General features: G+C 44.2%; 1 protein-coding gene across 1 annotated transcript in view; it reads left to right on the top strand.

Moving 5' to 3' along the window:
* Window positions 1-2216: 2216 nt before the first annotated feature.
* Window positions 2217-12405, top strand: part of carmil2 (capping protein regulator and myosin 1 linker 2) — a 180505-nt gene continuing 170316 nt past the window's right edge. The window contains exon 1 of the mRNA XM_041191410.1: window positions 2217-2262. The gene's annotated coding sequence lies outside the window, so the exon portion shown is untranslated. The remainder of the gene's footprint in view (window positions 2263-12405) is intronic.

The raw sequence follows: 12405 nt of genomic DNA, 5'->3' as shown, positions 1-12405 counted from the left end.
TTTGTGTGTGAAGGGTAGAGGCACTTAAGATCTAACCAGCCTGTAAGCTTAGGACTGTGTCTGCAAAGGAAACAAATTGAAAGGAACCTCATTTTGAATTTGTAAGGTCAAAAGTGCTTTGCCTGGGGTCTGTTTAAAGTCTGTGAATTATTGTTGCCTTGGTGAAGATTTACCTGGGAGTGATTAATTTGGGGATTTGTTTAAAAGTTATTATGCTAGTAATTTGTAGAGATGCGTAAATTTGTTGTTAAATTAATACATGTTTAATTTAGTTTTATATAAAAAAAACCTCTGGAGGCTTGATGGTTTTATTTCTGAATTCAGAGCTGCATCTCAAACATACCAATTGAAAATATAGGTTATGACAGTTCTTCAAGTTTACCTCTGGGATTTAAACAACTCAGCCTTTACCAACCGCTGTGTCATTACACTTGATCACTCGATTACCAAAACACCGTTATTTTTCTTAAACCTTCCCAAGGCATCTCAGATGGACAGTGAGAGGAGGGGAAGGGATGGTGAGAATTAAAAGGGCACAGCACATTCCTGCAGGTCTAAACTTTGCAGGGTCCTTTGGGGAGGTGGGGTACCCTTTTGGAAAGTTAGGATACCCCTTTGGATTAGATCCTGGGACATCTTTGGGGAAGGTCAGGTGGCCCTTAGGCTTGTCAAAAATAGGCATGAATTTGCATAAAAAGTGCATTAACTCAATAATTGTCTTTCTTATTGGAACTGTCAAAAATGTCAAATCAACTGTCAGAAATTACTATCAAAAGTGTCAAAATGAACTGTCAAAGGCAACTTTCAAAAGCGTCACAATCAACTGTCCAAGGCAACTATCAAGCTGTCAAGGGATTTAAAACTCCTGCCCTTTAAGTCTTTGAAAAAACTGTCTGAAATGTTTAAAAAATATCATTGCTTGCTATTTCACTCTGTCTGTTGATAGAGGGCAACATTATTGTATTAGTGCTGAATGACTGATTTGACAACATTCCATTATCACAGTAGGGTTCCTTGCATTTCACAGTTTGATTGGCTAGAGACTCTTTGAAGTGGGAATATGAATTCAATTGTTTTTTTATAAGGGATAGGCACTAGAATGGAATGTTTGTTGTTATAAGGCTTTATTTAGTTGAAGGAATGTAAATGTAGTATAATCGGTTTTTATGAAGAAGAGCTTTTTCAATTTAGGAAATTCTGCAAAGACACAGAATTTTATTTTATAGAACTTTATTTTATCTAATCTCTGCATGGGTCCTGAGATCTGCCCATGGTGGATACTAGCTGAGTTGGCATGTTAGGTGTAAGGGCAAAAATGGTGATTAGGGGCATAGATTGGCATGAGTTGGCACTAAATTGGCCTAGGGCGAGAAGGGTCATGGGGTGGGTAGAGGGGCATAGCTTGGTATGAAGGGTATGGCAACCATGGGGATGGGTAGAAGGGCATAGGTTGGCATAGCAGCTATAAAGGGACATGGGGGAATAGGTTGGCATGGAGGGTATGAGGGGCTGGGGTAGAGAGGCATAAGTTGGCATGGGGGTATGAGAGGTCATGGGAGTGGGTGGAAAGGCATAAAGTGGCATGGGTTTGATGGATGGGGTATGGTGAGTATGTGGGTGGTGAGGAGTGAGGGCTGGAGGGCTGTTTTTTATTTTATTGCTCTTTTTAAAAAATCTTGGACACAGTGCTGAGCACATAAGGCAGGGCTTCCGCACAGCCAGCAGCATCCAAACTCATTCCAGGGGCAGTGGGCCTGACTTTTAGAGAACCCTGCCAGGTCAAAACAAAAATTCCAACTTCTGGGGCATTTTTCTCTGGGTTGAGTTTGCAGAGCCAGGAATTGTCCCGACTCTGTGCTCCTGACACAGGAGTGAAAATCCAAATCTTTATAATAACAAACAAGATAATGTTTAAAAAACACATGTTACTAAAATACTATAATTATTTTATATTCACTGTTTAAAAGTATGTAGAAATTGGAAAGGAACCCGGGTTTTGATTTGGTATTCACGTTTCCCAGGACGGTGGGTGTAGACTGTATGTATTATGATTCATAAGTTAGTACAACTGTGTGGGACAGGCTGAATGGGGCAATAGGTTTTTTTTCCTGTCCATCACTTTTGTGTATGTGATATATTTTGCATAGCAAAAGTCTGGTATTTCTTAATAATAGGTGGCTGGCATATTATTTAATCTTCTTTATGTTTCAGGCCTTGACATTGTGGAGAGCATTTCTGCTGCCTGTTCGACTCCCTGCCAAGGTAAGCCCTGAAGGCTTCTTAATCCTTGTCCTTGTTTTCCACACGTTATGCAACACTCAGAAATGTTTTCAATCATCTTCATATTTGAATACAGATGTTTAAACTATTAAGCCAATGGTAATCAATAAGCCAAAAATTGCTTTATTGTTAATATTTCAATACCCTGATGTGGCAGTAACAGATATCATACAGATTTTCCTCGAATTACCCGATTTGACATTCATCTCATAGCCTCACTCTAATGCACTCTGGACACGTGGAAGAACTTCCAGGGTGACTCATGGACCAATAGTGTTGAAAGGTGGCCTGCATCACATACTGGTGCGCCATCTTAATCTGCTGCAATTGAGAGAGGGGCCAGCCAACTTTGGTTGATCTGTGCCTCTCTATGGTCAAGAAATATCCAACCAGATGAATGTGAAAGTTGTTAAAATCTCACAAGCAGCCCTTGTGTTTGAGATGTTAATGCTGGAAACATAGAGCCCGATTTTCATGTTAGAGTCGGGAATCACGAGTCGGGCCATTTCCTAACGTCGCATTCCCAACGCCTAAATAAATCCGCACACACGTGTTATTTTCCTCCCTCGGGTTGGGGTCAGGACATTTGAAGCCACTGCATCCTGTGGCAGGCCCGAGGTGGGATGAGTGGAGGGCAGATGCTGAGGCTGACAGGTCAGAAGGCCTGCTTCCGTTCACTGAGGCATCAGCCCAGTTCTATGCAGGACTGTTGGATCCCCTGGTCATCATTTCTCACCCTCCCCCCACTCCTATCCAACACACCCCCTGCTTATCATGCATCCTCCATACCCCTCGTAATCCACTCCATGCCCCCCATAACCCTCTCCATACCCCCTCATAATTCCACACTCCCTCCATTCCCACCATGCATTTTCCATACCCACTCACCCAGTATCCACTATGAACAGAACTCATAAGAACACAAAAGACAGAATCAGAAGTAGACCATGTGGCCCATTGAGCCTGCTTCACCAATCAATACAATCATGGCTGATCTTGGGCTTCAACTCCACTTTGCCACCCACTCCCCAAATCCTTTGATTCACTGAGAGACCAAAAACTGTCTATCCTAGCCTTAAATACAGTCAACAATGGAGCTCTATAATAACATTGGCAAGTCATTGAAATGCTCATGAAAACATCAAAATAAACAATCATCTACTCAAACTCCACTGGAAACCAATTGCTCCTCTTAGAAATTCATAAACTGTCAATCAAACACATAACCATTCAAGATTCACTTGAAAAAAACTTACACCCCTTCTCATAAATCTGTCAAAACAAACAACCATTCAAAACAACTTCCAAGAAATAGAACCCTAGTAAATGGTCATAAAACTGTCAATCAAACAAAACTCACAGTCCCCTTGACAGCTGTCTAAACAATCCCTGCTGAACTAATCCATTAGTGAGTATTCTAAATGAAAACAAAAAATTCTGGAAAAACTCAGCAAGTCTGACAGCATCTGTGGAGAGAGAGACAGAGATAATGTTTTGAGTCCGAATGACTCTTATTCAGATCTATTCTAACTCAGTGTGTATATTCTAACTCAGCTAAGCATCCATAGTGAGATTCCAATGCACAATAGTATAAACAGTCCTTGCACAGCTGAATAAAATTGAGCCTTTGAAGTTGCCTGATCAAATGGCTAGCTATCTGGTCAGTTTTTTCATAGGCTAAACTGCTGTCTAGGCTTTAGATCAATGTAAAAATCAAAGCATAGGGTCCAGATGATACATTCATATCTGATCCTCAATACTGTTGAGTGCATAAGAGCCCTTTATCCACTGCAGCAAGTACTCTAATGCATTTGAACACTTACACAATGCTGGTCAATTTAGTGGCTACTTACCTGTTAAGGACAGAGCCCTGTGACCAATCACTGCATTAAAAAGATTTAACCTCATGGAAAATTATGAAAAAACTGAAAAGAAAGGAGAGCCCAGGAGAGGCTATTAAAGTCTCCAGAACACAAAATAGGACAGAGTGTTTGGAAAGGACTAGGAGTCTAACTTCAAACACATCAGACAAAGGGACGACAATGAGAAGGGGGACGGAAATACAGGACTGAAGGTGTTTTATCTGAATGCACGCAGTATACAAAATAAGGTAAATGAGCTTGTGGTGTAGATTAAAATTGGCAGGTATGATGTGATGGGCATCATGGAGACATGGCTGCAAGGGGATCAGGACTGGGAGCTAAATATCCAAGGATATACATCCTATCGAAAAGATAGGCAGGTTGGCAGAGGGGGTGGGGTTGCTTTGTTAGTAAGAAATGAAATTAAACTGATAGCAAAAAACGATGTAGGGTCAGATGATGTAGAATCTGTGTGGGTAGAGTTGAGGAACCGCAAAGGTAAAAAAAACCATAATGGGAGTTATGTACAGGCCTCCGAACAGTAGTCAGGATGTGGGGCACAAGATACACCAGGAGATAGAAAAGGTGTGTAAGAAAGGCAAGGTTACAGTGATCATGGGGGATTTCAATATGCAGGTAGACTGGGAAAATCAGGTTGTTAGTAGATCCCAAGAAAAGGAATTTGTGGAATGTCTATGAGATGGCTTTTTGGAGCAGCTTGTCGTGGAGCCCACTAAGGAACAGGCAATTCTAGATTTAGTGATGTGTGATGAGGCAGATTTGACAAGGGAGCTTAAGGTGAAGGAACCCTTAAGAGGAAGTGACCAAAATATGATAGAATTTACCCTGCAATTTGAGAGGAAAAAGCTGAAATCAGATGTAACGGTATTACAGTTGAATAAAGGCAACTACAGAGGCATGAGGGAGGAGCTGGCCAGAATTGACTGAGAGATGAGCCTAGCAAGAAAGACTGTAGAACAGCAATGGCAGGAGTTTCTGGGAGTAATTTGGGAGACACAGCAAAAATTCATCCCTAGTAAGAAGAAGCATACTAAAGGGAGGATGAGGCAACCATGGCTGACAAGGGAAGTCAGGGACAACATAAAAGCTAAAGAGAAAGCATACAATGTGGCGAAGAGCAGTGGGAAGCCAGGGGATTGGGAAGCCTACAAAGGCCAACAGAGGACAACTAAAAAAGGAGGGAGAAGATAAAATATGAGGGTAAACTAGCCAGTAATATAAAATAAGATTACAAGAGTTTTTTTTAGATATATAAAGGGTAAGAGAGAGGCAAAAGTGGACATTGGACCGCCGGAAAATGACGCTGGAGAAGTAGTAGTGGGGAACAAAGAAATGGCGGAGGAACTGAATAGGCACTTTGCGTCAGTCTTCACGGTGGAAGACACGAGTAACATCCCCAAAGTTCAAGAGAGTCGGGGAGCAGAGGTAAGTATGGTGGCCATTACCAAGGAGAAGGCGCTAGGAAAACTGAAAGGTCTGAAGGTGGATAAATCACCTGGACCAGATGGATTACATCCCAGAGTTCTGAAGGAGATAGCTGTAGAGATAGTGGAGGCGTTAGTGGTGATCTTTCAGGAATCACTGGAGTCAGAGAGGGTCCCAGAGGACTGGAAAATCGCTAATGCAAAGCCTCTGTTTAAGAAGGGAGTGGGGCCAAAGATGGGAAATTACAAGCTGATTAGCCTGACCTCAGTCATTGGTAAGATTTTAGAGTCCATTATTAAGGATGAGATTTCAGAATACTTGGAAGTGCATGATAAAATAGGGCAAAGTCAGCATGGTTTCATCAAGGGGAGGTCATGCCTGACAAATCTGTTAGAATTCTTTGAGGAGTTAGCGAGCAGGTTAGACAACAGAGAGCCAATGGATGTTATCTACTTGGACTTCCAGAAGGCCTTTGACAAGGTGCCACACAGGAGGCTGCTCAGTAAGATAAGAGCCCATGGTGTTAGAGACAAGGTACTAGCATGGATAGAAGATTGGCTGTCTGGCAGGAAGCAGAGAGTGGGGATAAAGGGGTCCTTCTCAGGATGGCGGCCGGTGACTAGTGGAGTTCCGCAGGGGTCAGTGTTGGGACCACAACTTTTCACTTTATACATTAATGATATAGATGAAGGAACTGAAGGCACTCTGGCTAAGTTTGCAGACGAGACAAAGATAGGTGGAGGGACAGGTAGTATTGAGGAGGTGGGGAGGCTGCAGAAGGATTTAGACAGGTTAGGAGAATGGGCAAAGAAGTGGCAGATGGAATACAACGTGGGGAAGTGTGAAGTCATGCACTTTGGTAGGAAGAATAGAGGCATAGCCTATTTTCTAAATGGGGAGAGAATTCAGAAATTTGGAGTGCAAAGGGACTTGGGAGTTCTAGTCTAGTTTTCTCTTAAGGTTAACTTGCAGGTTGAGTCGGTAGTTAGGAAGGCAAATGCAATGTTGGCATTTATTTCAAGAGGACTAGAATATAAAAGCAGGGATGTGCTGCTGAGACTTTATAAGGCTCTGGTCAGACCACATTTAGAATATTGTGAGCAATTTTGGGCCCTGTATCTCAGGAAGGATGTGCTGGCCCTGGAAAGGGTCCAGAAGAGGTTCACGAGAATGATCCCAGGAATGAAAGGCTTAACATATGAGGAACATTTGAGGACTCCGGGTCTATGCTCGATGGAGCTTAGAAGAATGAGGGGGGATCTGATTAAAACTTACAGAATACTGAAAGGCCTGGATAGAGTAGACGTGGGAAAAATGTTTCCATTAGTAGGAGAGACTAGGACCTGAGGGCCCAGCCTCAGAGTAAAGGGATGACCTTTTAGAACAGAGATGAGGAGAAACTTCTTTAGCCAGAGAGTGGTGAATCTATGGAATTCCTTTCCACAGAAGGCTGTGGAGGCCAGGTCATTGAGTGTATTTAAGACTGAGATAAATAGGTTCTTGATTGATAAGGGGATCAAAGGTTACAGAGAGAAGATGAGAGAATGGGGTTGAGAAACTTATCAGTCTTGATTGAATGGCCAGGCAGACTCGATGGCCTAATTTCTGCTCCTATGTCTTATGGTCTTATGGTCTAAAAACCTGTCAAAATATTTATTATTCCACAACAGCTTCCCCCAAGATTCATGAACAAATCTGACCTGACGTGATTCACACAGGCTTCAGGAACCCACTGGCCTTGTTGAAGATCTCGAACTCAGGGAAATTAAAACTTGAGGCAGGCATTCAAAAGACCTTTGAGTGCACTTTGGGTGGTGACCTGCCACGTTTCCTGTGTCAGTCAAAATGGCAATGGCAGGAACGGCTGGGAAATTTAAACTTATAATTCTCCCACCTCCATTTTCTTCTCAGCATCAGGAAGGCAATTCATTTCATTAGAATCTAAAAGGTAAAGATGGGTTGACAACTTGGATGTGATCCTTTGTCACGATGGGCTTGGACAAGTACAAGGAGAGCATTTGTCTGGAGTTTAGTTAATGATATATTAAAAGTTAGTCACTCCGTGAATTTGTTGAAAGAGTTTTATATAATTAAAATCGTTAAGCTATTGCTGGAGTCTTGACATTGTGAGCCAAATTTACTCTCTTAATCAATGTACTTAGCCAATGTAACATATCGGGTCATGCGATACTCAGTAATAATCATTACTTTATATGTCTAGATGGATTTCAAATCTAGTTCAGTCTTTAAAGGGGTTTCCCTCCAAAAATACTCAAACTGAATGACCAGTGACTTTGCCCATAACCATCAACCAAGGTTCTGTCCAAGGACATCTTGGATAGGCTCTGAGACCCTGGCAAGTTTGGAAAGGCGACCTCACTGATTTCAATGCTTAAAAATATTTAGATCTCTGCTTTAGGTGATTAATCTGGAAAAGCTAGTAAGTGTCATGGTACCGTAACTATTTGGGCCACGTTTGCTACATACTACTGTATATGTTTACAAAAGTCTGGCTATTTACCTGACTCAGACTGTTGAATCAATAGGGTGGAAGTTTGAACAAAAAAAATAGAAATTTCTGTAAACATATAGGCCTGAACTTTACCTTTGGCGGGCACACACGATCTACAGGCTCGGGAGCAGCCGGGAAACAGATCACTGACGGCGATTGGCCCCCAATATCATCTTGTGCGATTTTATGCCCAATCGGGTTGGGCGCACACCTGGAAGGTAGAATTCTGCCCACAGTCTTTCAACAGAATCTGAAAGGTAAAGATGGGATGATATCTTGAAATAATCTTTTGTCACAATGGGCATAAGCAGACAGGAGAGAACCTGACTTCTGCCTGTCTATACTGTCATGACCAGGTGAAAAAGGGCTCCCCTTTTTTCAAACTCCTTGGTTTGTCACAACGAAGGTTTAAGTTTCTTTTTCGCAAAGATATGCCTTTTCCAAATCAGAATGTAGTTAACTATTTAAGCTGTGTGCAATAAGGAGCCAATCAAACAAAGGTTTTCTTGAGTCAAAGGGCAAGCTTATTAACCACTAAAGCCAAGAAAAATAATAAAAATGCGATATCAAGCATTCGGCCCTCATGCAATCATTGGGCACTCACACAGGCACACGCAAGCTCAGGTATCGGAAATAAGGGGAGTTAGAGTCCAATAAAATGAGGTAAAAGAATATGCCGTTAAGAGTCCTTTAATTGACCTTGAGGAGTAGATTTTGAACACTGGCCAATTTAGGTTACAAAAACAGAATTACCTGGAAAAACTCAGCAGGTCTGGCAGCATCGGCGGAGAAGAAAAGAGTTGACGTTTCAAGTCCTCATGACCCTTCGACAGAACTTGCGTTCGAGTCCAAGAAAGAGTTGAAATATAAGCTGGTTTAAGGTGTGTGTGTGGGGGGCGGAGAGATAGAGAGACAAAGAGGTGGAGCGGGGGGGGGGCGGGGGTGTGGTTGTAGGGACAAACAAGCAGTGATAGAAGCAGCTCATCAAAAGATGTCAACGACAATAGTACAATAGAACACATAGGTGTTAAAATTAAAGTTGGTGATATTATCTAAACGAATGTGCTAATTAAGAATGGATGGTAGGGCACTCAAGGTATAGCTCTAGTGGGGGTTTTTTTTTATATAATGGAAATAGGTGGGAAAAGGAAAATCTTTATAATTTATTGGGAAAAAAAAAAGGGAAGGGGGAAACAGAAAGGGGGTGGGGATGGGGGAGGGAGCTTACGACCTAAAGTTGTTGAATTCAATATTCAGTCCGGAAGGCTGTAAAGTCCCTAGTCGGAAGATGAGGTGTTGTTCCTCCAGTTTGCGTTGGGCTTCACTGGAACAATGCAGCAAGCCAAGGACAGACATGTGGGCAAGAGAGCAGGGTGGAGTGTTGAAATGGCAAGCGACAGGGAGGTTTGGGTCATTCTTGCGGACAGACCGCAGGCGTTCTGCAAAGCGGTCGCCCAGTTTACGTTTGGTCTCTCCAATGTAGAGGAGACCACATTGGGAGCTACGAATGCAGTAGACTAAGTTGGGGGAAATGCAAGTGAAATGCTGCTTCACTTGAAAGGAGTGTTTGGGTCCTTGGACGGTGAGGAGAGAGGAAGTGAAGGGGCAGGTGTTGCATCTTTTGCGTGGGCATGGGGTGGTGCCATAGGAGGGGGTTGAGGAGTAGGGGGTGATGGAGGAGTGGACCAGGGTGTCCCGGAGGGAGCGATCCCTACGGAATGCCGATAAGGGGGGTGAAGGGAAGATGTGTTTGGTGGTGGCATCATGCTGGAGTTGGCGGAAATGGCGGAGGATGATCCTTTGAATGCGGAGGCTGGTGGGGTGATAAGTGAGGACAAGGGGGACCCTATCATGTTTCTGGGAGGGAGGAGAAGGCGTGAGGGCGGATGTGCGGGAGATGGGCCGGACACGGTTGAGGGCCCTGTCAACGACCGTGGGTGGAAAACCTCGGTTAAGGAAGAAGGAGGACATGTCAGAGGAACTGTTTTTGAATGTAGCATCATCGGAACAGATGCGACGGAGGCGAAGGAACTGAGAGAATGGGATGGAGTCCTTACAGGAAGCGGGGTGTGAGGAGCTGTAGTCGAGATAGCTGTGGGAGTCGGTGGGTTTGTAATGGGTATTGGTGGACAGTCTATCACCAGAGATTGAGACAGAGAGGTCAAGGAAGGGAAGGGAAGTGTCAGAGATGGACCACGTGAAAATGATGGAGGGGTGGAGATTGGAAGCAAAATTAATAAATTTTTCCAAGTCCTGACGAGAGCATGAAGCGGCACCGAAGTAATCATCGATGTACCGGAGAAAGAGTTGTGGAAGGGGGCCGGAGTAGGACTGCAACAAGGAATATTCCACATACCCCATAAAGAGACAGGCATAGCTGGGGCCCATGCAGGTACCCATAGCCACACCTTTTATTTGGAGGAAGTGAGAGGAGTTGAAGGAGAAGTTGTTCAGTGTGAGAACAAGTTCAGCTGAACTTGTTCTCACACTGAACAACTTCTCCTTCAACTCCTCTCACTTCCTCCAAATAAAAGGTGTGGCTATGGGTACCTGCATGGGCCCCAGCTATGCCTGTCTCTTTATCGGGTATGTGGAACATTCCTTGTTGCAGTCCTACTCCGGCCCCCTTCCACAACTCTTTCTCCGGTACATCGATGATTACTTCGGTGCCGCTTCATGCTCTCGTCAGGACTTGGAAAAATTTATTAATTTTGCTTCCAATCTCCACCCCTCCATCATTTTCACGTGGTCCATCTCTGACACTTCCCTTCCCTTCCTTGACCTCTCTGTCTCAATCTCTGGTGATAGACTGTCCACCAATATCCATTACAAACCCACCGACTCCCACAGCTATCTCGACTACAGCTCCTCACACCCCGCTTCCTGTAAGGACTCCATCCCATTCTCTCAGTTCCTTCGCCTCCGTCGCATCTGTTCCGATGATGCTACATTCAAAAACAGTTCCTCTGACATGTCCTCCTTCTTCCTTAACCGAGGTTTTCCACCCACGGTCGTTGACAGGGCCCTCAACCGTGTCCGGCCCATCTCCCGCGCATCCGCCCTCACGCCTTCTCCTCCCTCCCAGAAACATGATAGGGTCCCCCTTGTCCTCACTTATCACCCCACCAGCCTCCGCATTCAAAGGATCATCCTCCGCCATTTCCGCCAACTCCAGCATGATGCTACCACCAAACACATCTTCCCTTCACCCCCCTTATCGGCATTCCGTAGGGATCGCTCCCTCCGGGACACCCTGGTCCACTCCTCCATCACCCCCTACTCCTCAACCCCCTCCTATGGCACCACCCCATGCCCACGCAAAAGATGCAACACCTGCCCCTTCACTTCCTCTCTCCTCACCGTCCAAGGACCCAAACACTCCTTTCAAGTGAAGCAGCATTTCACTTGCATTTCCCCCAACTTAGTCTACTGCATTCGTTGCTCCCAATGTGGTCTCCTCTACATTGGAGAGACCAAACGTAAACTGGGCGACCGCTTTGCAGAACACCTGCGGTCTGTCCGCAAGAATGACCCAAACCTCCCTGTCGCTTGCCATTTCAACACTCCACCCTGCTCTCTTGCCCACATGTCTGTCCTTGGCTTGCTGCATTGTTCCAGTGAAGCCCAACGCAAACTGGAGGAACAACACCTCATCTTCCGACTAGGGACTTTACAGCCTTCCGGACTGAATATTGAATTCAACAACTTTAGGTCGTAAGCTCCCTCCCCCATCCCCACCCCCTTTCTGTTTCCCCCTTCCCTTTTTTTTTTCCCAATAAATTATAAAGATTTTCCTTTTCCCACCTATTTCCATTATATAAAAAAAAACCCCCACTAGAGCTATACATTGAGTGCCCTACCATCCATTCTTAATTAGCACATTCGTTTAGATAATATCACCAACTTTAATTTTAACACCTATGTGTTCTATTGTACTATTGTCGTTGACATCTTTTGATGAGCTGCTTCTATCACTGCTTGTTTGTCCCTACAACCACACCCCCGCCCCCCCGCTCCACCTCTTTGTCTCTCTATCTCTCCGCCCCCCACACACACACCTTAAACCAGCTTATATTTCAACTCTTTCTTGGACTCGAACGCAAGTTCTGTCGAAGGGTCATGAGGACTCGAAACGTCAACTCTTTTCTTCTCCGCCGATGCTGCCAGACCTGCTGAGTTTTTCCAGGTAATTCTGTTTTTGTTTTGGATTTCCAGCATCCGCAGTTTTTTTGTTTTTATCCAATTTAGGTTAGCTGGTTTCTTGCAGACGGTCAGATGTCGAAGATGTTGCAATTATTACAAGAT

This window comes from Carcharodon carcharias, chromosome 7, assembly GCF_017639515.1.
Source record: "Carcharodon carcharias isolate sCarCar2 chromosome 7, sCarCar2.pri, whole genome shotgun sequence".
Classification (NCBI taxonomy): Eukaryota; Metazoa; Chordata; class Chondrichthyes; order Lamniformes; family Lamnidae; genus Carcharodon; species Carcharodon carcharias.
Note: the sequence above shows the minus strand (reverse complement) of the source record. Positions and strands in the feature narration are given on the sequence as shown.